General features: G+C 46.1%; 1 protein-coding gene across 2 annotated transcripts in view; it reads left to right on the forward strand.

Annotated features, from left to right (window-relative positions):
* Positions 1–27052, forward strand: part of CCDC88C (coiled-coil domain containing 88C) — a 150720-nt gene that overhangs the window by 33213 nt on the left and 90455 nt on the right. The window lies entirely within an intron of this gene.

Raw genomic sequence — 27052 nt, forward strand, 5'->3', positions numbered from 1 at the left:
TACAAAGGAAACCCCTTCAGGCTAACACCAGACTTCTCAGCAGACATGTTACTGGGGCCGCATTGTTACCCTTCTCAAATAGAACAACTACCAGCCAAGAATTTTGTCTCCTACAAAACTAAATTTCATAAATGATGGAGAAATTCTAGACAAGCAAACACTAAGTGAATTTGTCACTATTAGATCTGCCCTACTGGAAATACTCAGAATTGTATTACACATGAAACAGCACATACAGTACATACCCACCAGTGTAAAAACACTGAAAGTTAAAGTTCTTATAAAACAGTAGCACAAGAGAGAAAACAAAACAAGATTATCATTCAACACGATGAGCAAAATAGTATCCTACATTGATATTCAGTAACTAATGCTGAATGTGAATGGTCTTAATGCCTCACTTAAAAGATAAAGACTAGCTGAATGGATGAGAAAACACACCACAAACATACATTGTCTCCAAGAAACGCATCTAATTTGTAAGGACTCACACAAACTCAAGGTTCATGAATGGGAAAAAACATTCTGTGCAAATGGAAACCAAAGTGAGTAGATGTAGCCATTCTCACATCAGATAAAATAGACTTTAAATCAACAATGGTAAAAAAAGACAAAGATGGTCATTCTACTGTATAATTTACCAAGAGCAAATTCACAAAGAAGGCATAATCCTAAATAGAGTGTCTCAAAAGTCACCTCTAAAATTGCTATACATAGGAAAAATGGGAAACTGTACTTAAACATACCTTTCTTAACAAAATGTTCATTACAAAATTTTACAAAGAGATGGTCAACATGTAGAGAATATTGTAAATATTTTCTACATAAGCACCTAGCACAAGAGCTCCCAGATTCGTAAAGCACATTCTACTAGATCTAAGCAAAGAAATAAACAGCATCATAATTGACAGTGTCTTCAGCACCCCGCTGACAGGGCTGGACGGATCATTGAAGGAGAAAATCTGTATTTAAACACTAGACTTAAACAGAACTCGGAACAAATGGACCTAACAGACATTCGTAGAACATTCTGCTCCAAAATTACTGAATATACATGCTTCTCATCAACACATGAGACATTCTCCAAGGCTGATCACATCTTAGGCCACAAAGTAAGTCTCAGCAAATTAAAAAAAAATAGAAATCACACCATGTATCTTCTTAGACTATAATGGAATAAAAGGAGTTCCAAGAGAAACACTCAGATCTACACAAAGTCAGGGAAATTAACCTGTGGCTAAATGATCTTGGGTCAGTGATGAAATTAAGATGGAAATCAAAAGATTCCTTGAACTATAAGACAAAAGGGGACACAAGCTATCAAATCTGTGAAATGTAGTGAAAGCACTCCTGAGGGGAAAATTAATAGCCTTAAATGCCTACATCAAAAAATTAAAAACCCAGTGTCACATCTTAAGGAACCAGAAAAAGAAGAGCAAACCAAATCCAAAGACAGCAGGAAAAAAAAAAAAGTCATATAAAGGATGAATAAAACAAAAAGCTGGTTCTTTGAAAAGATAAACTGGGGCTCAGCGCCTATAGTTCAAGTGGCTAAGGCACCATCCACATACACCTGAGCTGGTGGGTTCGAATCCAGCCTGGGGCTGCCAAACAACAATGACGGCTACAACCAAAAAAAAAAAAAAATAGCCGGGCGTTGTGGTGGGCGCCTGTAGTCCCAGCTACTTGGGAGGCGGAGGCAGGAGAATCGCTTGAGCCCAGGAGTTGGAGGTTGCTGTGAGCCTTGATGCCATGGCACTCTACCCAGGGTGTAATCTTAGCACTCTGGGAGGCCAAGGCAGGAGGAGCACGTAAGGTTAGGAGTTTGAGACTAGCCCCAGCAAGAGCAAGACCCCCTCTCTACCAAAAATAGAAAATATTAGCCAGGTGTGATGGCATGTGTATATAGTCCAAGCTACTTGGGAAGCTGAGGCAGGAAAATGAGTATGAGGCGGAAGTGAGCTATCATCACACTATTGCACTCCTCCTGCCTGGGTGACAGAGACCCTGTCTCCAAAAAAAAAAAAGAAAGGAAAGGAAAGGAAAAGCTCTACAAAAGCCATCTAGTACTAGCTAGATTAACCAGAAGTAGAATGGATCAGATAAGCCATAAGTGAGCAGTGAGATTGAAGCAGTGATAAAAAATCTCCTGGCTGGACATCGTGGCTCACGCCTATAATCCTAGCACTCTTAAAGGCTTTGGGCGGCACCTGTGGCTCAAGGAGTAGGGCACCGGTCCCATATGCTGGAGGTGGCGGGTTCAAACCTAGCCCCGGCCAAAATAAAAAAAAAAAAAAGGCTGAGGCTGGTAGAGTTCTTGAGCTCAGGAGTTCAAGACGAGCTTGAGCAAGAGTGAGACCCTCATCTCTACTAAAAATAGAAAAACTAGCCAGGTGTGGTGGCAGGTGCCTATAGTCCCAGCTACTCGGGAGGCTGAGTCAAGAGAATTGCTTAAGCCCAAGAGTTTGAGGTTGCTGTGAGCTATGATCCCAAGGCGTTCTACCAAGGGCAACAGAGTGAGACTCTGTTAAAAAAAAAAAAAAGCCTCAGACCAGACCTCCAAAGAGCTGGTACCTATCCTACAGAAATTATTCCATAACATTGAAAAGGAAGAAATCCTCCTTAACTCTTTCTGTGAAGCCAAGTGTCACCCTGATGCCAAAGGACAAAACACAAAAAGAAAACTACAGACCAGTATCCCTCATATGAACTATAGATGCAGAAATCTTCAATAAAATTACCAGCAACCTGAATTCAACAGCACACAAAAAGATAATTCACCAAGATCAAGTGGGTTTTCATCCCAGGGATGCATGCTAGTTTAACATATGCAAATCAGTAAACATGATTCATCATATAAACAGAAGCAAAGCCAAATAATCCTCTCAGTACATGCAGAAAAAGAATTTGATAAAATTCAGCACCCTTACAGAATAAAAATCCTCAACAAAAATTAGTCATAGAAGCAGCATACCTCAACATTATAAAAGCCCTATTTGACAGACACAGCCATCATTATACTGAATAGGGAAAGGTTGAAAGCATTCCCCCTAAGAACTGGGGCAGGACAAAGGCCTTCTCCACTGTCACCACTTCTATTGAATACAGTCCTGGATGTCCTACCTAGAGCAATCAGGCAAGAGAAGAAAATAAAATGTATCCAAATCGAGAAAGACCAGACCAAACTACTCCTGTTTGCTTATGATATGATCTTGTGTCTAGAAAACCCTAAAGATTCTACCAGAAGACTCCTAGAATTGATAAGTTGATTTAGCAAAATCTCAGATTACTAAATCATTGTACACAAATCAACATTTTTGTATATTTTAGTTAAGCCGAGAGTCAAACAAGGACTCAATGCCATTTATAATAGCTACAAAGAAAATAAAATACCTATGAATATAATTAACCAAGGAACTATAAAACTGATGGAAGAAATCATAGATTGCACAAACAAATGGAAAATTATTCCGTGCTCATAGAGACATTGTTAAAGTGTTCATACTGCTCAAAGTGACTTAACAGATTCAACACGATACCCATTAAAAATACCAACACCAGGTGGCGCCTGAGGCTCAGTGAGTAGGGCGCCGGCCCCATATACCGAGGGTAGCGGGTTCAAACCCAGCCCCGGCTGAACTGCAACCAAAAAGTAGCCAGGCATTGTGGCGGGCGCCTGTAGTCCCAGCTGCTCGGGAGGCTGAGGCAGGAGAATTGCAGAAGCCGAAGAGCTGGAGGTTACTGTGAGTCCTGTGACATCATGGCACTCTATCTCAAGGCGGTAAAGTGAGACTCTGTCTCTACCAAAAAAAAAAAAAAAAAAATTAAAAGAAAAAGTACTAACACAATATTTCACAGATTTAGATAAAATAATTCTCCACTTCATTTGGAACCAATAGAGAGCCAACTAGCAAAAAGAAGAAATCTAGAGGCATTGCATTACCTGACTTCAAATCATGCTACAAGGCTGTATGTAGTAACCAAAATAGGGTGGTACTGGTATAAAAGTAGCAACATGCTAATGGAACAGAATAGAGAACCCAGAAATAAAAACCATCTACCTACAGCCATCTAATCTTTGACAATGCAGACAACAACGTGCACTGGATAAAGGAAACCCTGTTCAATAAACAGTACTGGGAAATTGGATAGCCACCCACAGAAGAACAAAACGGGATACGTATCTCTTACCACATATACAGATTAATTCAAGATGGATAAAAGACTTAAATACAAGGCATGAAAGCATAAAAATTCTAGAAGAAAACATAGACTTCTAGTCATTGGGCTAGGCAAAGAATTTATGATTAAGACCTCAAAGGCAAACATAGCAACAGTAAGAATAAATGAATGAGAATTAAATTAAAAAATGACTGCACAGGCCAGGCACCGTGGCTCACACCTGTACTCCTAGCACTCTGGGAGGCTGAGGTGGGTGGATTGCTTAAGCTTATGAGTTCGAGACTAGTCTGAGCAAAAGTAAGACCTTGTCTGTACTAAAAATAGAAAAAAACTGAAGCAAGAGGATTCATTGAGCCCAAGAGTTGGAGATTGCTGTGAGCTATGATGCCATGGCGCTCTACCCAGGGCAACAGTTTGAGACTCTAACTCAAAACAACAGTAACAACAACAAAAGCTTCTGCACACCAAAGGAAATAATTAATAGAGTAAATAGACAACCTACAGAATGGGAGAAAATATTTATAAACTGTATATCTAATAAAGGGATAACGTCCAGAATCTATAGCCTCTAACACAGTACTGGATTAGCACTTGTGTTAGAGGCTGGGCGTTTTGAATGTGAACATTTGCATCAAAAGCTGCTATCACCTTGGCCTTGTCACTCTGAATCTTCGTGCCTCTGTTCTATCTACAAAGAAGTTAAATTAGCAAGAAAAAAAATGAAATAATTTTATTTATTTTTTGAGACAGAGTCTGAAGCTATCGCCCTGGGTAGAGTGCCGTGGCATCATCGTAGCTCACAGCAGCCTCCAACTCTTGGGCTCAACCTCCAACTCTTGGGCTGTCCTCCAACTCTTGGATTGCTTGGGCTCAAGCAATCCTCTTGCCTCACTTTTTTTCTATTTTTAGTAGAGACGGGGTCTTGCTTTTTTTTTTTTTTGTTCTCAGACTGGTCTCGAACTTGTGAACTCAAGCAATCCATCCGCCTGAGCCTCCCAGAGTGCTAAGATTACAGACATGAGCCAGCCACCATGCGTGGCCTCAATAATTTTAGTAAAAAGGTATTAACAATAGCTTTTCAAAAAGAGATAGACAAATGACTAACAAATATATGAAAAAATGTCAACATTACTAATATCACAGAAGTGCAAATTAAACCACAGTGAGGGGTGGTGCTTGTGGCTCAAAGGAGTAGGGCACCAGCTGCATATGCTGGAGGTGGCGGGTTCAAACCCAGCCCAGGCTAAAAAAAAAAAAAATCTGCAAAAAAATAAATAAAACCACAGGGAGACACCACCTTACACCTGTTAGAATGGCCATTATTAAAAAGTCAAAAAACAATAGATGCTGATGTAGATGCAGAGAGTTTATATTCTAGCACGATTCATAATCACAAAAATGTGGAATCAACCCGAATGCCCATCAATTCCTGAGTGAATTAAGAAAATATGGCATATATATGTGTATCTCTCTCTCTCACACACGTGTGTGTATATATATACACACACACACACACCATGGAATACTATTCAACCATTATAAAAGGAATAAACTAATGTTTTGTGTAACAACTTAGATGGAATTGGAATCCATTATCCTAAGCAAAGTATCTAATGGATAGAAAAGCAAATGCCACATGTACTCTTTAATAGGTGGCAGCTAAACAGTGGGTACCATTGGAAACCAAGAAGAGAGGAGGGTGGAGGGGGTGAGGGGTTAAAACTTACCTCTCAAGTACAATGTACATCATTCTGGTGATGGGCACATGAAAAGCCTAGGCTTAAGCATTACACAAGGTATCCATGTAACAAAAACATTTGTACCTTCTTAATATTTTGAAAATTAAATAAATTATGTTTGCATAAATATTTTGTGCTTTGAACTCTGTGGTTGATTCCCACCCCATTCCCCCAAACCCCAGCACCAGAGCAAGTTCTTGGGTTAGAGGCTGGGCATTTTGGATGTGAACAGTTGCATCAAAAGCTGCTATCACCTTGGCCTAGTGACTCTGAATCTTTGTGCCTCCGTTTCCTGATCTGTAAAGTGGGACTCACAACAAGGAATGATGAGGACAAGTAAGTCAATATGTTTAAGATGCTGAGAGTAGTGCCTGGCACTTGGTGCATAAATACTAACTGTCACCACCATTTTTGATTTTGATAGTAGAGAATGCCCAGACCTGGCTTATTGTAGTGGGTTCTGGTTACCTTCTCTGGCAGAGATGCCAGTTAGTTCCAGGCCCCTGAAAAGGAGCTAGACTGGTTCATAGCCCATGACAGCAGAGCCTGGGGTTGTCCTGGCACCAGGCAGGAGGGGGAAGTGTGCCGGCCTCTAAAGGAATCGGCCAAGCTTCCCTCTCATTTGAACAGTGGTTCACCACACAGGCCACATGGGCAGAAACACACAGATTGGCCCCGAGAATGGGATTGTCATTCAGGTGCTAGAGCTGGCAGGATGGTGGACAAGCGGTGACCATCACAGAGCACGGGACGCACATGTGTGTAAATATGCAGGGCCCTGTTCTGACTCCGGTATGCTGTCTGCTTTTTTCATTACAGGTTTATCACAGGAGAGTGAGTGAGCTCACTCATCAAAAGATCAATGAAAAGTATGAGGTGGTCAGGAATTATCCCTATTTTACAGATGAGGAAATGAGGCCCTGGGACATTTAGTGGCTTGCTCAGGATTACACACAGCTAGTGGGTGTCAGACCTGAAACTGGAACCCTTCCGCTCCTGGTCTGGTGTTTTTCTCTGTGCTGTGTGGCCTCTGAAATAAAAATGCATGTGGTAGGCGGTGCCCATAGCTCAGGGGCCACCGTGCCGACCACATATACTGAGACTGGTGGGTTTGAACCCAACCTGGGCCAGCTAAACAATAATGACAACTACAACAACAACAAAAAAAAATAGCTGGGCGTTGTGGTGTGCACTTGTAGTTCCAGCTACTTGGGAGGCTGAGGCAAGAGAATTGCTTGAGCACAAGAGTTTCAGGTTGCTGTGAGCTGAAACGGCATTCTAAAAACAAACCAAAAAAATGCATACGAAGCTCTCCTAGGAGGTGAAGATGTACCCTGTCTGGGACAAAACAGACTTTTAAAACCCTGCAATTTCCCGCCCCTGTTCAGCATGCCCTGGGCTTCCCAGGAGGGGCACCAGCTTCTGGCTTCAGTGTCTTCCTCTGCCACCCAGCCTTGTGACCTGAGACCTTTTCCCAGGCACAAGATTTCTGTGGGCCTGGAAACTCCACCTGTCCGGGGGCGAGGGGGCAATTTGCAAGGCACCGGACACCATGTTGATTCCTACCTTTGTGATTCACGCCTGGGTCTTGATGCCACAAGCATTTCTTGTTCTAAAGTACTTGTCTGCAAGAGGACTCTGGGTGTGGGGGAGAGGTAGAAAGACATGTTGGCACCCAGACTGTGGGTGGCTGTGTTCATTTCCGGACTTCTCAGGTAAAACCCTTGGTGCACATACTGCACTTTCCACACAGGCTCCTGATGCTTTGGGGTGCTACAGACCTGCCAGCCTAAACCTCACGGCAAAACTAACCCAGGCTGCTGTGCTCCTGGCAGACCTTCTCTGTCTCCGGAAAGGAGAGGTCTCACCATGTGGCTCATTTGAAAGGCTCTTGGTATCTAAGGGATCACATTGCATTGCTTCAGGGTGCTTTGAGAGAAAACAAGAAAGGAAAACGTTCCCTATCTTTATTTATTTATTTATTGTTTGTTTTTATTGTTAAATTATAGCTGTGTACATTAGTGCAATCAAGGGGTACAATGTGCTGGTTTCATAGACAATCTGAAATATTTTCATCAAACTGTTCAACGTGGCCTTCATGGCATTTTCTTAGTTATTGTATGTAGACATTCGTATTCTGCATTTAGTAAGTTTCGCCTGTATCCATTCCAAGATGCACCGTAGGTGTGGTCCCATCCATTACCCTCCCTCCACCCTAACCTCCCCCCCTCCCTTCCCCTTCCTTGGCCCTTTCCTCATAGTCTTGTGCTATAGTTGGGTTATAGCCTTCATACAAAAGCTATAAATTACCTTCATAGTATGGCTGAGTACATTGGATACTTTTTCTTCCATTCCTGAGATACTTTGCTAAGAAGAATATATTCCAGCTCCATCCATGTAAACATGAAAGAGGTAAAGTCTCCATCTTTCTTTAAGGCTGCATAATATTCCATGGTATACATGTACCACAATTTGCTAGTGCATTCGTGGGTTGATGGGCACTTGGGCTTCTTCCATGACTTAGCATTATGAATTGGGCTGCAATAAACATTCTGGTACAGATGTCTTTGTTATATTGTGAGTTTTGGTCTTCTGGGTATATACCTAGTACAGGAATTATAGGATCGAATGGCACGTCTATTTTTAGATCCCTACGTATTCTCCAAACATCCTTCCAGAAGGGACGTACATATTAGTGTGCATTCCCACCAGCAGTGTAGAAGTGTGCCCTTTTCTCCACATCCACGCCAACATCTCTGGTTTTGGGATTTTGTGATGTGGGCTACTCTTACACTGGTTAGGTGATATCTCAAAGTAGTTTTGATTTGCATTTCTCTGATGATTAAGGATGATGTGCTTTTTTTCATGTGTTTGTAGATCGTGTGTCTGTCTTCTTTAGAGAAGTTTCTCTTCAAGTCCCTTGCCCACCCTGAGTGGGATCATGTGTTCTTTTCTTGCGAATACATTTGAGTTCTCTGTGGATTCTGGTTATTAGACCTTTATCGGAGGTATAACCTGCAAATATTTTCTCCCATTGTGAGGGCTGTCTGCTTGCTTTACTTACTGTGTTCTTGGCTGTGCAGAAGCTTTTTAGTTTGATCAGGTCCCAGGAATGTATTTTTGATACTGCTTCAATTGCCTGGGGAGTCCTGCTCATAAAATATTCACCCAGGCCGATTCCTTCAAGAGTTTTCCCTGCACTTTCTTCAAGTATTTTTATAGTTTCATGTCTTAAGTTTACATCTTTTATCCAGTGAGAGTCTATCTTAGTTAATGGTGAAAGGTGTGGGTCCAGTTTCAGTCTTTTACAGATCACCAGCCAGTTCACCCAGCACCATTTGTTAAATAGGGAATCTTTTCCCTACTGAATGTTTTTAATTGGCTTGTCAAAGATCGAATAACGGTAAGTAGCTGGATTCATCTCTTGGTTCTCTATTCTGTTCCAGACATCTACTTCTCTGTTTCTGTGCCAGTACCATGCTGTTTTGATCATTATCGATGTATAGTATAGTCTAATGTCTGGTAGCATGATTCCTCCTGCTGTGTTTTTATTGCTGAGTAATGTTTTGGCTATTCGAGGTTTTTTTCTGATTCCATATAAAACGAAGTATTATTTTTTCAAGATCTTTAAAATATGACAATGGAGCTTTAATAGGAATTACATTAAAATTATATATTGCTTTGGGTAGTATAGACATTTTAACGATGTTGATTCTTCCCAGCCATGAGCATGGTATGTATTTCCATTTGTTAACATTTTCAGTTATTTCTTTTCTTAAAGTTTCATAGTTCTCTTTGCAGAGACCTTTCACGTCCTTTAGGTATACGCCCAAATATTTCATCTTCTTTGGCACTACTGTGAAAGGAATAGAGTCCTTGACTGTTTTTTCGGCTTGGTTATTGTTGGCTACAGATTTATGGGTGTTGATTTCGTAGCCTGAGACATTGCTGTATTCCTTGATCACTTCTAAAAGTTTTGTAGTAGAATCCCTAGTGTTTTCCAGATATACAATCATATCATCTGCAAAGAGTGAAAGTTTGATCTCTTCTGACCCTATGTGGATACCCTTGGTCACCTTTTCTTCCCTAATTGTGGTGGCTAAAACTTCCATTACAATGTTAAAGAGCAATGGAGACAATGGGCAACCTTGCCTGGTTCCTGATCTAAGTTGAAATGATTTCAATTTAACTCCATTCAATACGATGTTGGCTGTGGGTTTGCTGTAGATGGTCTCTATTAGTTTAAGAAATGTCTCTTCTATACCAATTTTCTTAAGTGTTCTGATCATGAAGGGATGCTGGATATTATCAAAAGCTTTTTCTGCGTCAATTGAGAGAATCATATGGTCCTTATTTTTTAGTTTGTTTATGTGCTGAATTACATTTATAGATTTATGTATATTGAACCAGCCTTGAGACCCTGGGATAAATCCCACTTGGTCATGGTGTATAATTTTTTTGATGTATTTTTGGATTCTGTTTGTTAGGATCTTATTGAGTATTTTTGCATCAATATTCATTAGTGGTATTAGTCTATAATTTTCTTTTCTTGTTGGGTCTTTCCCTGGTTTGGGGATCAAGGTGATGTTTGCTTCATAGAATTTGTTGGTTTAGTAATATAGGTACTAGTTCTTCTTTAAAGGTTTGGTAGAATTCTGACGTAAAGCCATCTGATCCTGGGCTTTTCATTTTAGGGAGATTTTGTATAATTGATGCTATTTCAGAACTTGATATAGGCCTGGTCAACATTTCCACTTCATTCTGGCTAAGTCTTGGTAGGTAGCGTACTTCCAGGTATTGGTCTATTTCTTTCAGATTTTCATATTTCTGAGAGTAGAGTTTCTTGTAATATTCATTAAGGATTTTTTTAATTTCTGAGGGGTCTGTTGTTATTTTATTGTTACCATTTCTGATTGATGAAATTAGAGATTTTACTCTTTTTTTCCTCGTTAGGTTGGCCAAAGGTTTACTTATTTTACTGATCTTTTCAAAAAACCAACTTTTGGATTTATTGATCTGTTGTATGATTCTTTTGTTTTCAATTTCATTTAATTCTGCTCTAATTTTGTTTATTTCTTTTCTTCTGCTGGGTTTGGGGTTGGAATGTTCTTACTTCTCCAGTTGCTTGAGATGTCCCATTAAGTTATTAACTTCCTCTCTTACCATTTTCTTGAGGAACGCTTGCAGTGCTATAAATTTCCCTCTTAGGACTGCCTTTGCGGTATCCCAGAGGTACTGATAATTCGTGTCTTGATTGTTGTTTTGTTCCAAAAATTTGGAGATGTCCTTCTTAATCATGTCTATAACCCATCTATCCTTCAGCATAAGGTTATTTAGCTTCCATGTTTTTGTATGGGTATGTAGATTCCTGTTGTTATTGAGTTCAACTTTTTTTTTTTTTTTGAGACAGAGTCTCACTCTGTTGCCCTTGGTAGAGTGCCATGGCATCACAGCTCACAGCAACCTCCAGCTCTTGGGCTTAGGCAATCTTCTTGCGTCAGCTTCCCGAGTAGCTGGGACTACAGGCGCCCGCCACAATGCCTGGCTATTTTTTGTTGCAGTTTGGCAGGGGCCGGGTTTGAACCTGCCACCCTTGGTATATGGGGCTGGCGCCCTAGTCACTGAGCCACAGGTGCCGCCCTGAGTTCAACTTTTATTCCATGATGGTATTAGCAGATGCAAGGAATAATTTCTATTCTTTTAAATTTGCTGAGAGTAGATTTGTGGCCTAGGATGTGGTCGATTTTGGAGTATATTCCATGGGCTGATGAGAAGAATATGTATTCAGTTTTGTTGGGACGAAATGTTCTGTAGATGTCTGTTATATCCAGATGTTGAATGGTTAAGTTTAAATCTAAAATTGCTTAGTTCTTTTTGGAGGCTCTATCCAGCACTGCTAAAGGGGTGTTAAAATCTCCAACTACTGTGGAACTGGTCTGTTAGAGTTTCTCTTATAAATTGAGGTGCATTCTGGTTGGGTGCACAAATATTAAGAATTGAAATCTCATCATATTGAGTATTACCTTTAACAAATATGAAGTGTCCATCCTTATCCTTCCTTATTTTGGTTAGTTTAAAGCCTATTGCGTCTGTGAATAGGATTGCAACGCCTGCTTTTTTCTGCTTTCCATTTGCCTGGAGTATAGATGACCATCCCTTCACCTTGAGTCTATTTGTCTTTTAGTGTAAGATGCAATTCTTATATGCAGCAGATATCTGGCTTGAGTTTTTGTATCCAGTCAGCCAACCTATGCCTCTTTAGAGGACAGTTTAAATCATTCACATTAATTGAGAATATTGATAAGCCTTTTGAGAGTCTGGTGGACATTTTTAATCCTTTTGCGACTGTGGAAGTTGGAATTTGATCAAAATTTTCTGGGTGGGTTTACTTTTGTGGTGGAGGATTACGCTGGTCTTTATGGAGGATAGGTCTGAGAATATCCTGGAGAGGTGGTTTAGTTGTGGTAAATTTCTTCAACATGTGAATGTCATTGAAGTATTTAATTTCTCTGTCATAAATGAAACTCAGTTTAGCTGGGTACAGGATCCTGGGTTGAAAGTTATTTTGTTTTAGGAGATTAAAAGTTGATGACCATCCTCTTCTAGCTTGAAAGGTTTCAGCAGAGAGGTCTGCAGTTATTCTAACGTTCTTCCCCTTGTAGGTAATGTTTTTTTTTTGTCTAGCTGCTTTCAGAATTTTCTCCTTCATATTAACCTTAGTGAAATTGATTATGATTTGTCTGAGGGATGTCTGATTCGGGTTGAGTCATGCTGGAGTTCTGAAACTGTCTGCTATCTGAATTTCAGAATCTCTTGGCATGTCTGGAAAGTTCTCTTTCATAATCTCATGTAGAAGAGACTCTGTGCCTTGTGAAGCCACTTTGTCGCTTTCTGGGATCCCTATAAGATGAATATTGATTTTCTTCACATTATCCCAGAGTTCTCTGAGAGAGTGATCTGTTTTTGTCCTCCATTTCTCTTCCTCTTTGAGAGTTTGGGAGTGTTCGAAAGCTTTGTCTTCAGTGTCAGAAATCCTTTCTTCTGCTTGCTCCAATCTGTTATGGAGGGATTCTATTGTGTTTCTCGGATCTTTGAGGGCTGCAACTTCTTGTCTCAGTGTGTCAAAATCTTTGGTCATTTGGTCTTTGAATTCGTTGAATTCTTGAGATATCTTTTTGGTTATTGCTTGGAATTCTAATTCGATCTTATTTGCTACCCAGATTCTGAATTCGATTTCTGACACCTCAGCTATTTGTGCATGGGGTCTTGTGCTGTGTCTGCCCCATCGATCCTTGGGGGAGTTGATCTATTCTGATTATTCATATTGCCAGAGTTTTTCTGTTGATTTCGCCTCATGATTGTTTTTCACCATTGCCTCTGGCCATCCTCAGAGTTGGGAAGGTGTCTCTCCAAGATTAGACCCCAGTAGGACTCACTCTATTGTTGCTAGATCTTTGTAGGGAGTGACCCTGTGTAGCTCCTCTGGGGCTACCCCAGCCAGGGAGTTCTGGTTGTGGGAGTAGTTCCGGAGTGTGACACACCCAGATCCAGCAACAGGGCAAGAGGTTTGGTGTGCACGGTTTTGGGAGTGCCTGGCACCCAGTAACTTTGGCACAGAGAGCCCAAGGCTCCAGCAGTCTCTGGCCAGGAGAAGGGCTTGGCGCAGAGGCAGGGAGGGCTCCAGAGGGTATGCGACTACCAGAGTCCCTTGCCAGACGAGCAGGCTGATGTGGAGGCAGGGAGGGTATAGGACGGAGGACGTGGAGTTGCACAGCTCCCGCAGTTCCTGGTCAGGGCTTGCGGAGGCCCGGCAGGCAAGGGTCTCAGGTCGCAGCGCAGGTCTTACTGATGTCCAGGTGGGTGCTGATCACGGTCGTGGTGCAGCTCTTATGGAGGTCCAGGCGGGCCTGAAATGCTCTTACATGTTTACATAGATAGAGCTGGAACATATTCCTCTTAGCAAAGTATCTCAAGAGTGGAAGAAAGTATCCAATGTGAGTTCCCTGTCTTTAGAAGGATAGGAAGTGTATTGTCCTTTGCTGGGTGGATGGTGACCTAGGAGCCACCCCCATGCTGTGGGTTTGAGGAGCAGGGTTTGGGCCATCAGTAGCAGGAACTGTATGTCCTCTCTTGAGCTTCTCTGGTAACTGAGGATGCACCTGGATCCACCCTTGGAGCTGCCTGTGACTGGGAAGGGAGGACACAGGGCCCATTGTCCAGCACCACACTGGGCTTTTTAGCACCACACTGACAAGTGTAGTCAAGTCAGCGGACCCTACACTATGGAGCAGCCACAAGTGTAGCAGTGAGTGGCAGATGGGGGTACAAGATGTGCAGTAGGGGGATAGACTGGCCTCACTGTCCTCCCGGGGCCAGTGAAGAGTTCATAGCATAATAGTATAAGTCCTTGCCTTTCCACCTGAGTTGTTGTTGTTGTTGTTGTTTTTGAGATTCAGTCTCAAGCTCTTGCCCTTGGTAGGGTGCCCTGGCATCACAGCTCACAGCAACCTCAAACTCTTGGGCTTAAGTGATACTCTTGCCTCACCCTCCCAAGTAGCTGGGTTGTACAGGTGCCTATCATAACGCCCAGGTATTTTTTTGTTGTTGTTGCAGTTGTTATTGTTGTTTCAGCTGGCCTGGGCCGGGTTCAAACCCACCAGCCTTGGTGTATGTGGCCGGCACCCTACCCACTGAGCTACAAGCGCTGCCTAACCCGAGGATTTTGGATGAATCTTATGGCTTACCTCATTTTTATTGGATGCACCAGTCCAGGTGTGGTACCTAGGTACGGTACTGTAGGAGTGTCTTCCCAGGATGCACCAGTGTGCTGGGGTCCCCGGTTGAGGTGCCCTTGGAATGTACCTCAGGATGTGCTGTGCGCTTTGTACTCGGATATGGTGTCCTCCGAATGTGTAATCAGGGTACACCAGCATGCTGTGGTACCCAGGTGTGGCACTCCAGAAAGCCATCCCTTCCTATAGGGTGCAGAATTGACCTTTATATGGAAACAGAGGAAAGCCGTCTTTCTGTGTGTTTCTCAGCAGTGTCCATTACTAGACAGGTTTGCATGCAGATATTTGTTTCTGTCTGTCTCACGGTCAGAAAAATGAGCCTCATGTCTTTTGAAGCTATCAAATTACTGTGCTACATCCTTTTCACTGGAGACTCTTGCTCCCTGTCCCAGCACGCAGCCCACAATAAAATGGTTTATAACCTGCGGGAGTGCTTGTGTCCTTCCCCAGTGCCCTGGTTCCCCAACAATGGCGCTGTTCCCAGGAGTGTCTGGTTTCCCACCGGCCATTCATCAAGTCCCACACTATGAAGCAGCAAGAACTGGTTTTGCAGAGTAAACTGATACCTCCTAGAATATCCTTAGTGAGTAAGGATGAGGCGGTTTAATAAGTTACCTCTGATGAGGCAGACTGGCCCCGTCCCCACCCCACCTTCCTTCTGGCTCCTTAACACTTGGGTGCTCAAGCAGAGTGAGGGAGGGGTCTTCCCTTTCCTTAGTGTTGGGGTGGAAGGCTTGATCAAAGTTGGGCAGGTTAGTAGAAACAAAGCCAGTCATGCCTGGGGCCTCTCATAGCCCGTGAGGTTCCTGTTGGACTCCCCAGTGGAGCATGACTCCCCCACCCCCAGCTGAGCACCAGTCTGTGCTGGACTTGGCACAGATTCCTTGGGAGAAGAGCCTTTCTGTGGAAGGGTTTGCTCCACAATGTGACTCTTACACCTGGGAGAAGCAGCTTCCCCAGCTCCAAGTCTGTGGCAGATGGCAAAGAGAACCGGGCTCTAGGAGAAAGCTGGAGGCTGCAGTTTGGCAGGAAGGCTCTGGGTCAACAGGTGCTGAGAACCAGCTCAGAACCTGGGGTTCTGGGGTCCTTCAGTAGGATCTGGCTTCAAGAACGCTGCCAGGGAGGGAGGAACAATCCCAGTCTTGGAAGGTTGTGGCCTCCTGGGTGATTAGCCCAGGGCTCGACAGATTTCTGGGGCCGGGCCTCTGGTTGTTGAAGAGCACAGTCAGGTGACACCTGGGCCTTGAGTGAAGATTAAAGCAGAGGATTTTAAAAAAACAAGTGTGATTGTTTCTGTGCCTCGTCCAGGAAGGCTGTGGTCTGCCCTTGAACTTTCTGTAGGAGGCCAGAGTCCACGGGATCTAAGAAGCATCCCTGTACCCACTTCTGGGCTGAAGTCAGGTTTTATTTCATCCCCAGCCTTGGTGGTTGTGTTTTTTCCCCTCTTCTGAGTCCTTTCTGCCTCACCTGCTGGGTGGCTTCCAGAGGAGCCACCATGGATCCAGCTTGTTCCTGGGCCCCGAGGAGGAGTGAGAGATAAATGGACTTTACCCCTGCCCTGGAGGAATTCATAATCAAGATATATCAGAATAAGCCGGGCATCGTGGTTCACACCTAGCACTCTGGGAGGCTAAAGCAGGAAGATCCTTAGCTGGAGCTCTGAAATTCGAGACCAGCCTAAGGAAGAGTGAGATCTATCTCTACTAAAAAGGAAAAAAATAAAAAAAAAGAAAAGAAAGAAAGAAAGGAAAGGAAAGAAGGAAAGAACATAGCCAGGTGTTGTGTTAGGCACCTGTAATCCCAGCTACACAGGAGGCTGAGGCAGGAGGATGGCCTGAACCAGAAGTTTGAGGTTGCTGTGAGCTAGGCTGATGCCAGGTACTCTAGCCTCGGCAACAGAATGAGACTCCCTCTCAATTAAAAAAAAAGATACATCAGAAGTAAGAGAAACAGAGGCTGAGCTCGAGATGAACAGCTTTGTACAACCTTAATTTGAAGAACACTTCACAGTCTGTTATTCTCAAAAAAGAAGGTTAATTCAGAGCACAGATAAACTGGAGGAGGATTGTGTTCCCAGTTTTTGCATAATCTTCTCCAAGGTGTTGCAATGTGGTTAAAAACTGTCAGTCTAGAGAGTGGCAAATAGGTTTAATCTCAAGGCCATTAGTTGTGCCTGCACAAAGGGGAAAGAGTGCTTCAGTCAATTGGTGATGTCTGCCCTGGAGGCAGGATAAGGTGGACAGCAGCATTCCAGGCATGGTGTTTGCCATCTCTCACTTTACAGATGAAAAAACTGAGGCCCAGAAAAATTGTGACTAGTCTGTGTTTGGTGGAAGTCTGGAACTGGAACCTGAAGCTATTCTTTCTCAACTTAGTGCTCTTTCTACTGCTTTGTCATTAAAGCGCCCATCCTAGCTGGAGAGACGAGGCAAAGTGTGAAAGGAGGAGGACAGGGTATCAGATGGGCTGTGATAAAATGCAGAAAATGCACTGTGGAAAGGAACCAGGAAGGAGGAGGTGGGGTGGTGGGCTTGGACCTGGGAGAGGAGTGGGCTAGGTGTTGCAGGAGACAGTTCTGATGTCCCCTCCAGGGTCTCAGGGCCAGGCTGGCCACCTAGGGCAGAAAGTATAAAAGCTGCCACCCTCCACTGTCTTCGTGTGCCAGATTTTAAAGGGTTTTCCTTTAGTAGCAGGAAGAATGTGCAACTTTGTGGGTGTGTAGAGAATGCAGAGAAGATAAAATGCTAAACCTGAAAGGTTCCCTTAAAGCCACGTGGCCAGCTGGTTGGTCACACCTGCCACAGCCCCTTTAGTGACGTTTGGTGGGTCTGGTGGGTCATAGTCCCCTTTAGAGGGCAAGTCAGGACAGGAGACTCAGACTCTGTCCTGGAAAAACCTTATACCTTTACCTCCTACCCACTCGGATCTTCTCTGGTATCTTCTGAGTGATGTAGGCCTGGTGTTTCGCATGATGGGAGTGGTAGCTCTCTGTAGGTTAAGCAGAGGATGGACCAGGACACACAAGCTGGTACACAGCTTGCTATGTGGCTTTTTTGTTGTTGCAGGAGTGGGTATCATTTGCCACTTAAAAGAGTTGCTTGAATTTTTTCTACAAGAATGCTACTCCATCTTTGCAGGGATTGGTGTGCCACAGCATCCAATTTCACATTCCTGCTTGATGGGGAGTCATGATACTCTGGAAGGCAGGAAACAATCCTTCATGGGGTATGCGAGTCACAGCCCCATCTCCTGTGACTGCAGCGCTCACCAACACGCTTCTCTATACACAGCCGTCCCCCGCCCTCACCATCCTTTCCTTCCACTCCTAGGCTGGCCTCCAAGCACATACAGGGGTCTTCATTTTAAGAAGCACATGGAGGGAAAATCTTTAAAGCATGTAATAGTGGGTATGTAAGAAAACCCCAGTATTCTTCTGTGGTATATTCTGATGGAAGAGTGGAATGACAAGATGCTGGAGTTTGCTTTAAAATTCTGGTTTTACAGTAGATTTGGGAAAAGATGGGTGAAGCAAATCTTGCTCATTGCCGAATTGGAGGGATGGGCATACAGGAGCTCGCTGGGCTTTTGTTTCCGTTTGAGTTTTTATTTTTTAATTTTTACTTTTATTATTATTATTACTACTACTACTACTATTATTATTATAGACAGAGTCTTGCTATGTGGCCCTCAGACTCTTGGGCTTAAGCGATTGTCTTGCCTCAACCTCCCAAGTAGCTGGGACTACAGGCGCCCACCACAATGCCCAGCTATTTTTTGGTTGTAGTTGTCATTGTTGTTTGGCAGGCCCTGAGCCAGGTTTGAGCCCACCAGCCTCAGTGTATGTAGCCGGTGCCGTAGCCGCTGAGCTATAGGTGCCAAGCCCAGATTTGTAATCTTGCAAAAGAAACTGATCTAGACTATCATGTAGTTCTACCTTAAACTGATGAGGAAAATGAAGTCTTAAATTCCGAAAAGAAAAAAAAACCCAGCAATGTGTTTTTAAAGTATGTGGGATTCTATTGAAAACTTTTTGGTTTGCATGTAAGTTTTTGGTGCTCCTCCATAAAATGATTTACCTATTAGAAATGCATGTCTGAGTCCTACGGGGGCACTTTGTCCTGATGTCTCTGTTTCTTCCTCCTCCCTCCTCCCCTCTCCATCCTCCTCTCTTTCTCCTCCTCCTCATTGCAAGCTGAGGTGCTTTATGTAAGGTTTTTTTTGCAAAGTTGCAGTGTATCCAGCCATCTCAAGGTGCCCAGAATCTTGGCATCAACAGTTTTACTAAGGTTACTTGTGTTGTTTAAATAGTACTGTGAGTCTTGCTTTTATTGAACAAACATGTTTTAAGCATCTATAAGACAAAACAGACGTGAGGAAAGGAACGAGGTGGAGGAGCGCCCTGTCTCAGGGTCCCACCTGGGTAGCTGGACAGTGAGGCCACAGGATTGGTCCTTGTGGGATGGCATCCCATGGCACAGAGGTGCTTTCTCACAGTGGGCTTGTCTTAGTCCCCAGTGATTTTGCCCTGATGTCCCATGACGCCTATACTTCACCCCTACCCCCTGCCTTTTCTAAAATTCTCTCATCCTCTTCTCAGGGCAGACTCATTTTTTCCAGAAACTAAACTTCTTGAGGGCAGAGACTGAGTTCAGGTTCTTTCGTGTTGGCTTCAAGTAGGCTCTCTGGAAAGGTGTAATGAATGAGGAACTCCAGTGAGAGACCCAGGTGTCAGGTGTGGGCACTGGGCCTGGCCATCGCTGCGGCTGCTCTGGGAGCTGCACATTCACAGCCGGCGGGAAGAGCAGGCCCTGGCAGGGCATGGTAGGAGGCAAGTTCGTTCTTCGGCTGTGCCTGCCCCCATGGCCTGCCTCACCCAGCCACCTGAATCAGGGGTAGTAAACCTCATCACAAGACATCTGTGGGCCCGGTCTGTAGCTGTCCTGGATCCCAGATGACCTAGGCCTGGTCCTGTGCAGACTGGTTGGGGTGTCTGTGTTTCAGCACACGACTCTGAACTTAACCCTGTGGGGCATCCACCTTGAGTAATCCTCCGACTGCAACCTCCTCCTCTACCTCCCAGAGCTGCTCACCCAGCCCCTCATCCCCCTACACACAAAGCTGCCTGGAGTATCACAGGGGTTTGCGTCAGGTTGGCTCCAGGTCAAGACCTGGCTGTTCCACACATTAGTTCATGATGCTGGTTCATAATGGGTCTGTTTGCTCCCTGTAAAGGGGACACTCATATGAGGGGGTGGGGAGAGAGCATTGTGCTCAGGGAATGCCAGTGTTTCTCCTCTACTGCTGGTGAGAGTGCACATGGGTGTCATTACTTTGGAAAAATAGTCTGGCATTAACAGCTGAAGCTCAGTGTCCATATAACTTGTGGCCCAGTGAATTTCATTCCTAGGCGAATGTCCCAGAGAGCATCCTGCATGAGAGCTATGGAGGACTTGGACAAGAATGTTCACAGCGCTTCCACGCACATCAGCAAATCCTGGAAACAGCCCAGATGCCCATGCCCATCAGTGGGAGAAGGGATGAATGCAGCAAGACATGATCACACAATGGAATATTATACAGCTGTCCAAACAAATTAACTACAGCAGCATGCAGTGATGTAGACGAATTCTGGCAATATCATAAATGATTAAAATATATAAAAAATCATTTATGATATTGTTAAATATCAATAGTATTGATATTTATGATAATGTTAAAAATAGTATGCTCCCAAATACAGATGACCTACAGCACTATTCCTTTTTTATATGATTAAAAGCAACTAAAATGAATGTACGCTCTGGGAGTATTTACAGATGCAGTAATCCTGTACAGAAAGCAAGGGAATGTGTGGTCTTATTCAGGTTAGGGTGTCTTGGATAAGAGGAGGCAGGGGTTGGCTGGGGGACCCTCTGGTTAGCCGTAGGTTATTGTTGAGGTCCCAGCCTTTGTTCTGGGTGGTGGGTTTGCAGGTGCTTATTACATTGTGAAAAGTGACTAAATGTAAGTGGGCCCTGTGCAGACCGAAGATGAGTGTCCCAACCCAAGGGCTGTGACTAAAAATTAACCTCAGTTGGTTTAGCAAAGCCTGTGATGGCCTGGCATTCACTAGGGGGTGGGATGGGGTCTACACACCCTCCCCTTCTCTCTCTGGTCACCGCCCATCGTTCCAGCTCAGGTCTCCCATGGCTGCAGACGCCTGCTGGCTGCAGTGACCTCAGGCAGCTTCTGGGTCTGCTCTTCCTTAACTGCTTGTTTCCTATCTGTGTCATACAATTAGTGCCTTGTTATATACGGCTTCACCCACTAATCATTTCCACATGTGTGTGTGTCTTTCTAATGAGATGCTAATCTCCACGGGCAGAGGTCATGTTTTATCTCCTCCCATGTGGCAGATTACTGCCCAGTTCTGTGCCACTTTCCCCTTCTTCCTCAGTTAAAGAACCCCCGGCCTCCCTACCTGGAGGGCAGGCCATCTGAAGTAGAAGTTGCAGTGTTGTGTGAAGCTCTCCTAAAAGCAGGTGGCAGTGTGCCTGCATTTTCCCTTCCTCCTTCCTGCCGCCCACAGGGCAGGGGAGTGGCTGAAGTCCTGGCCTTCATGGACTAGATAGAGATGGTCCCTGACACCCTGGCCTGGGGCTCTGACGGCCGCTTTGGACTGCCTGTCGTCCAGTAAACTTGAATCTTGTGTAACTTGCCATTTTTCAGGGCTTTGTTACTCACACTTGAAGGTGATTCTTAGAGATGCGTCTCATGACCCACTCTTCTTTGATTCTTAGCACTGCCGGGTGCACAGTGATTATACCACAATCTATGTGGGTTAAACACCTGAACCTTGATTTGGTGTCTGACTTCTCGGTACCATCTGGATTTAGCAAGAGATCCAGGCGCCCAGGAAGTGGAGTGGGGTCCCACACTTCACTCATCAGTGGGTGACCCAGGCCTACCACTCACCCCCTGAACTCCACCTGCTCACTGGTTCAGGGAGTTAGCAACCCTGCCTGCTGACATCAGACTGTCAGCGACTCGGTACTGCACACCCCAGCGCATGTCTGCATGAACTGTTCATTTCCACCGCAGGCCCTGAGGTGGGAGCTTCATTACAGGGCTCAGCTGGCAGCACCCCCCTAGCAGTGGGATCACCATGAAGGAATGGGCTTAAGGGCTGCCAGGACACCCCGCCCCTGCTGATGGTACCTCATGTGGCCTGATGCTGCCAGCCTGAGGTGGGACGGGCTGCTTGCTTTGTCAGGTGAGGGTACTTTATCACGCTGCCGTTTTTCTTTTCCTTCTCTCACGAAGACCAGTGTCTTGGTGGATATAGGGTGAGAGACACTTGGTGGCAGTGGAGGGGGCAGTGGCCTGCCTGCCGGGAGCAGTTCTGTGAGGATGCCCACGATCCAACCTGCCTTTCCTGGGTCTGCGTGGCTGGACTGTGGCAGTCACTTTGGAATGCTAACCTCGGGGGTTTGGCAGGCAGCACGGCAGCAGTGTGACTCTTGGACAGAGGTCCTTTTCTGCCTCAGCAGGCTGGGGGTGTCTGCCAGCAGCCAGTTGGAGGCCACACCAAAGCTGCTGCTACCACTGTCCCCCTGGAGGCACATGGCTCTGGTGGGAGGGCATGTCCCAGGAACCTCCTGGGCCTCCCCACTGACAGAATAGCCTCCTCTTCTGCATCTTTTTTCTCTGCCTCCTGGCTGGGAGGGGAACTTAGGTATAACCTGCTGTTCTCTTGCCACTGCCCTGCAGGGCCCCCCTGTAGGCTGGTGACTCACTGTGGGTTCATGTCTCTCACCAGCCACACTGAATTCCCTGTGTTGGATGGCTGAGATGTCCAGCCCTGGCCTTGTTGTTACTGGTTATGTGACCCAAAGCACACCCTTACCACTGCATCTCAGTATGCTGGGCACAGTTTAAGCACCCGCCCCACTGAACACAAGAAGACACATGCCACCTGGAAAGTGTTAGACCAGAGGGAGGTGTTCATTCCCCCTACCCCTTGCCCTGAAGGGGTCTCGCACCCCGAGGTGCTCCGACCTCACTGTGCAGGGTTGAGTCTTTTCTCATCTTGTGGCTTGGCTGAAAGTGTGCAGCCAGGCGGGGGTGGCACAGACTGCCATCCTGCTTGGCTTGGGCATGGGAACAGCTGGTGAGGGCGCCTTTATTCTCCTGAAGTGTGGGCTCTCGGCTGGCCCTGTGGGGAAACTGGAGCAGCTGGTCTGCCCTGTGACCAGGTGTGGGGGCGTGGGGGTGTCTGTGTGCCTTAACTTTCCTACCTCTTAGAAAACGTTCTTTGATTCTGATGGCGTTCCCTCACACCCACCTCACCAGCACGTCTGAAGAATATTTCAGGAATATAAGGAATATTTTCTTACTTAAAGGAAAAAGAAAGGAAGGAAGACAAGATTTGGTTGTTTTTTTTCAGTCCTGAAACCTGAGCCTCACACAGTAGGGGGTCCATTTGGTTTAATTAAAGGGCATTGTTTCTGCCCCTTTAGAACACACACACACACTCTCTCTCTCTCACGTTAACCCTAACCCTGGGCTTGTGAAATGATGACTGAGTTCCTGCTGTGCCAGGCCCTGGGAGCAGAGGGGAGTGAGATACCCCTAACTGCTACCCTCAGAAGACCCCAGTCTGGGAGGGACACTGGAGGAGTGGGCTGGTTTAGCAGAGGACACTCAGTCTCCACAGCGTTGTAGCTATGAAGAAAATTTCTGGTCCTGTGCCCACATCTTCCAGCATTGTGTACCACACAGGTTCTTCCGATGCCATCACGCTATGCCGGCTTATGTGAGGGAGTGCCACCAGGGCTCAGTTCCTGGCTCAGGTGGAGGTCGCTGGTCAGTCCTGGCCCTCTCTGCCTCTGAGCCCAGAGCTGGCCTCAGAATCCTCCTCATCACGGCACTTCAGGGATCCACTTCCAGCTGTCCACCAGTCATTCCTGTTGTGCTCACTTGCCATTTCATGGAGGGCCCTGTCTGTAGTAGCTTTGTTTTTCGTCACTGTCGATTGTCCTCTTGTGCTTTTTTTTTCCTTTTAGCACATACCTGTGACGTGTTTATTTGCCTCTTTTTATGTCTCTCACTTTCTGCAGTATCCCCAGCAGTCAGAAGGTGTATTAGTGAAATGGATCTGACACTGGCACCGCCTTCCAGAGTCAGGAGAAATGTCTAGCCCAGCCGCTGCTTTATTAGGCACTCTGATTTATTACTGTTCAAAATAAAGTGTTCTTTGCTCTGAAGATGGGGGAGTGGTTGAGTTGACGGTCTGGGGGCCTGCGTTCTTACCAGACCCTTGCTTCCGGCCGCCAGTCCCACTTAGCCAGCAGCTGGTAGGGGTCTGCTGTGGTCACACACAGAGCCCTGGGGGGATTCAAAGGTGAGCCTGTTACAGCACCTGCCCTGAAGACTCTGAGGTTCCCATGCTTGGAGTACAGCTGCACTGTGCTGGGCCTCAGGTGGGGACCCTGGGAGTGCAGATGAGGAGGTGATTATTGCCAGTGAAGGGGTTGAGGAAGGAAGGCTCTGGGTAGCAAAAGCGCTGGAGGTAAAGTGTTGTAGGACAGAGAGGATGTGGCTGGTCCAGGGACAGGCTGGGCTGTCAGGCCACCACCAACCCCTGTCCATCCCCTCAACTTGGACAGCTGCCCCGAAGTTGATAACATCTGTTGAGATTTTCACTTCCTGCTGAGATATTAGTCATTACAAACTTGTCTTTTCTTAACCTTTCTCCTCCCTGGGTTTCAACTGTGTCTTGAGATACCCTCCCTCAGTTTCCTGCTATAGAATAAATTCTTGGTGCATAGAGTTTCTTGCTCTCTAGATGAAGTCTGAGCTTTGGCTGCAGACTCCTGTAACAAGAAGTCACCTGTTTGCACAGTACTGTTACTTGACTGGTGCTTTTGTGTATCGGTTTCACATAAAGATTTTTCAGAAGGGCCAATGGGGCGTAGGGAGGCAGTGATAGCAGCTACTCCCTTACTTGCCCCGGAGATTGGCAGTTCCCATCCTCTGTGCTCCTGGAGACCCTCTCTTCAGCCCTTGCCCTTCACCTAGGCACACAGATCAGCCTTCTTGCCTGTGGACCTGCCACTAGAGTTCTCAGTGCCAGAGCACCTGAGATGGTTTGGGCACATGTGTGTTTTTAGAGAAAACACTGAGCAGATGTTCTTGCTCATTTCTTTATCCTGAACCCTGAGTGTTAGAGAAGTGATGGAGGTGTGGACAGTTTCTATGTTCTGATCTCTGGAATGGACCCCCCCCCCCAGTACCTGTGGCCTGTCTTCCTTTGTGGGGTCTCTATCAAGTGGCCATGGGCCTCCTGTATTTGCCCATTGCAGCACCTCCCTAGGAAGCAGGAGTGAGGAGGTGTTTTCCCTGAGCCTGTTGAAAGCAGTGCTCAGCACAACCGGAAAGTATAGAGAAGGCCTCAGGCTTGGCCACCACCTCCTGGGACCTGATGAGGTGCTGTGGGCAGTGCTTGGTCATCTATAGGTTAGGTGTGATGCCTGCCCATCTGGCCACCTCCCCGCCCTGGCAGGGCTTGAAGCTGAGGCCCAGCAGCATTGGGCTGTGGTGGAGCTGTAGGGACTCCAAAGCTGCTGCCGTCTAGATAATATGTAGGTGAGGCTGGGCCCAGACTACCAGAGCAATGGTTCTGTATGCATCTGGCTCTTAGTGGTCCTTCACTCCTGCTGGGACTATGATGGGGATGTGTTGCTCCAGCCCTTGTATTGGGGTACACGAGGTAGGGGTGCCTCCTGCGGCTTCCTGCACCTGTATTCCCAGCATTACCCAAACCAGCACACTCCGCTCCACAACACACAGACCTACCTAGATGGTACCCACTTCTTATCCTTTCCCGTTTCAGCTCCTGCCTGTCTCCTTTTTGGAGGCTTACTGGATTGTCTCCCAGCACAGATGCCTCCCAACCATTCTGGTGCTGGACGACTGTCTCCCGCCCAGGCTTTGAGCTCCCCAGGGGAGGGCCTGACCCCCCAGAGCACACCCCCAGTGCCCTCACTGGCCTTGGTGGGCTTTGTTCTCTTTGTCTGCCTCCATTTCCTAGATTTCAGGGCGGAGGTCATGTCTTTACACCCTCCACCTCCCAATCAGGGTGGCATAAGACACCTAGCAGGTGCCTAAGAATGTGGTGGCTTAAGTGAAAGAGTGAACAGCTGTCCTGTGAGGTGCTCTCCCTGCCCTGGGGATGTGGACTTGAGGCCTGGCTGACTCTGGCTGCAGTGCTATCCCTCGTCCTGTGGGGCTCATGCCCTGAGGTTGGGTTTGGTTGGGGAGTGGGTTGGTAGGCTGGCTGCCCCTCCCCCTGCCCTGCCGGCCTTTCCTGCCCCCACAAGCCCCAGCCACAGTGGTCTCCGGCCTCCTGCCACTGCAGAGCTAAGGGTGCCCTCTGTCACTCCTGCTCCGACTTGTGCCTGGAGTGAGGGAACTGACAATGGCACTGCCAGGCAGCCAGGCAAGGGCTGCCAGAGTGTGGTGTGGCTCCAGCCCTGTCCTGGGCAAGTACCTATAGGCTCCGGAGGTGGGGGGTGAGTGGTAGGGGAGATACCATGTGGACCAGTATTGTGTTCCCCTAGCCCAGCACTTCCTGGGATGGAAAGGCCATGCCTCGCCCCCTGACCTCGGTGGGTGTGTGGGGAGAAAGAAGCCTGCCCAGGAAATTGGCTAGAACCACCCATGCTGGAGAGTGTAGGAGGCAGTGTTGCTCCCGGTGAGCTGGTGCTGTGCCTTGGTTCTGCCACCTCTAGGTGAGATTGGCCCTGGTGAGCACGGCAGGTGGTACTCCTTTCTTGCTTATCTGTCAGTAAAAATACTGACTTTTCCAAGAAGCTCAAAGAAAAGGGCTTGATGACCACTGACTGACAATAGTAAGATCCCCCAGCACCATAAGTTGTGGTCCCTGCATCAGTCCAGAGTGCTGATGCTCTCTTAACCGGGAGGAGTGGACTTGGAGGGCATAGAGGGCAGGTAGCCAAGAACTACTGCAGATGCTGAGGAGTGATCAGCCCTCCACCCCCAGTCTTCAGAGTCTTTCTCCCCTTCCCCAGACCCACAGCCGGAGCACCTGGGGCATAGTCCTGGTGTGTAGTGGCCCTCAGTAGATGCTGCTGAGTAAGCTCTGGCTCCTTGGTGTGGCAGAAAGAGCCTTAGGTCAGTCTCAGGAGACCTGGGTTTCTAGACCCGACTGTGGTGCTGTGTCCCTATTGTTTTCTGCTCTGGGCCTCAGTTTCCCTGCTTTAAAGGTAATCTGTAAGGCTCTTGTACTTTTAAAATGTGGATTCTCACTGCCTCCCTGCCATTGGCCAGGATCTGAGT

The sequence above is a fragment of the Nycticebus coucang genome, chromosome 9, assembly GCF_027406575.1.
Source record: "Nycticebus coucang isolate mNycCou1 chromosome 9, mNycCou1.pri, whole genome shotgun sequence".
Lineage (NCBI taxonomy): Eukaryota > Metazoa > Chordata > Mammalia > Primates > Lorisidae > Nycticebus > Nycticebus coucang.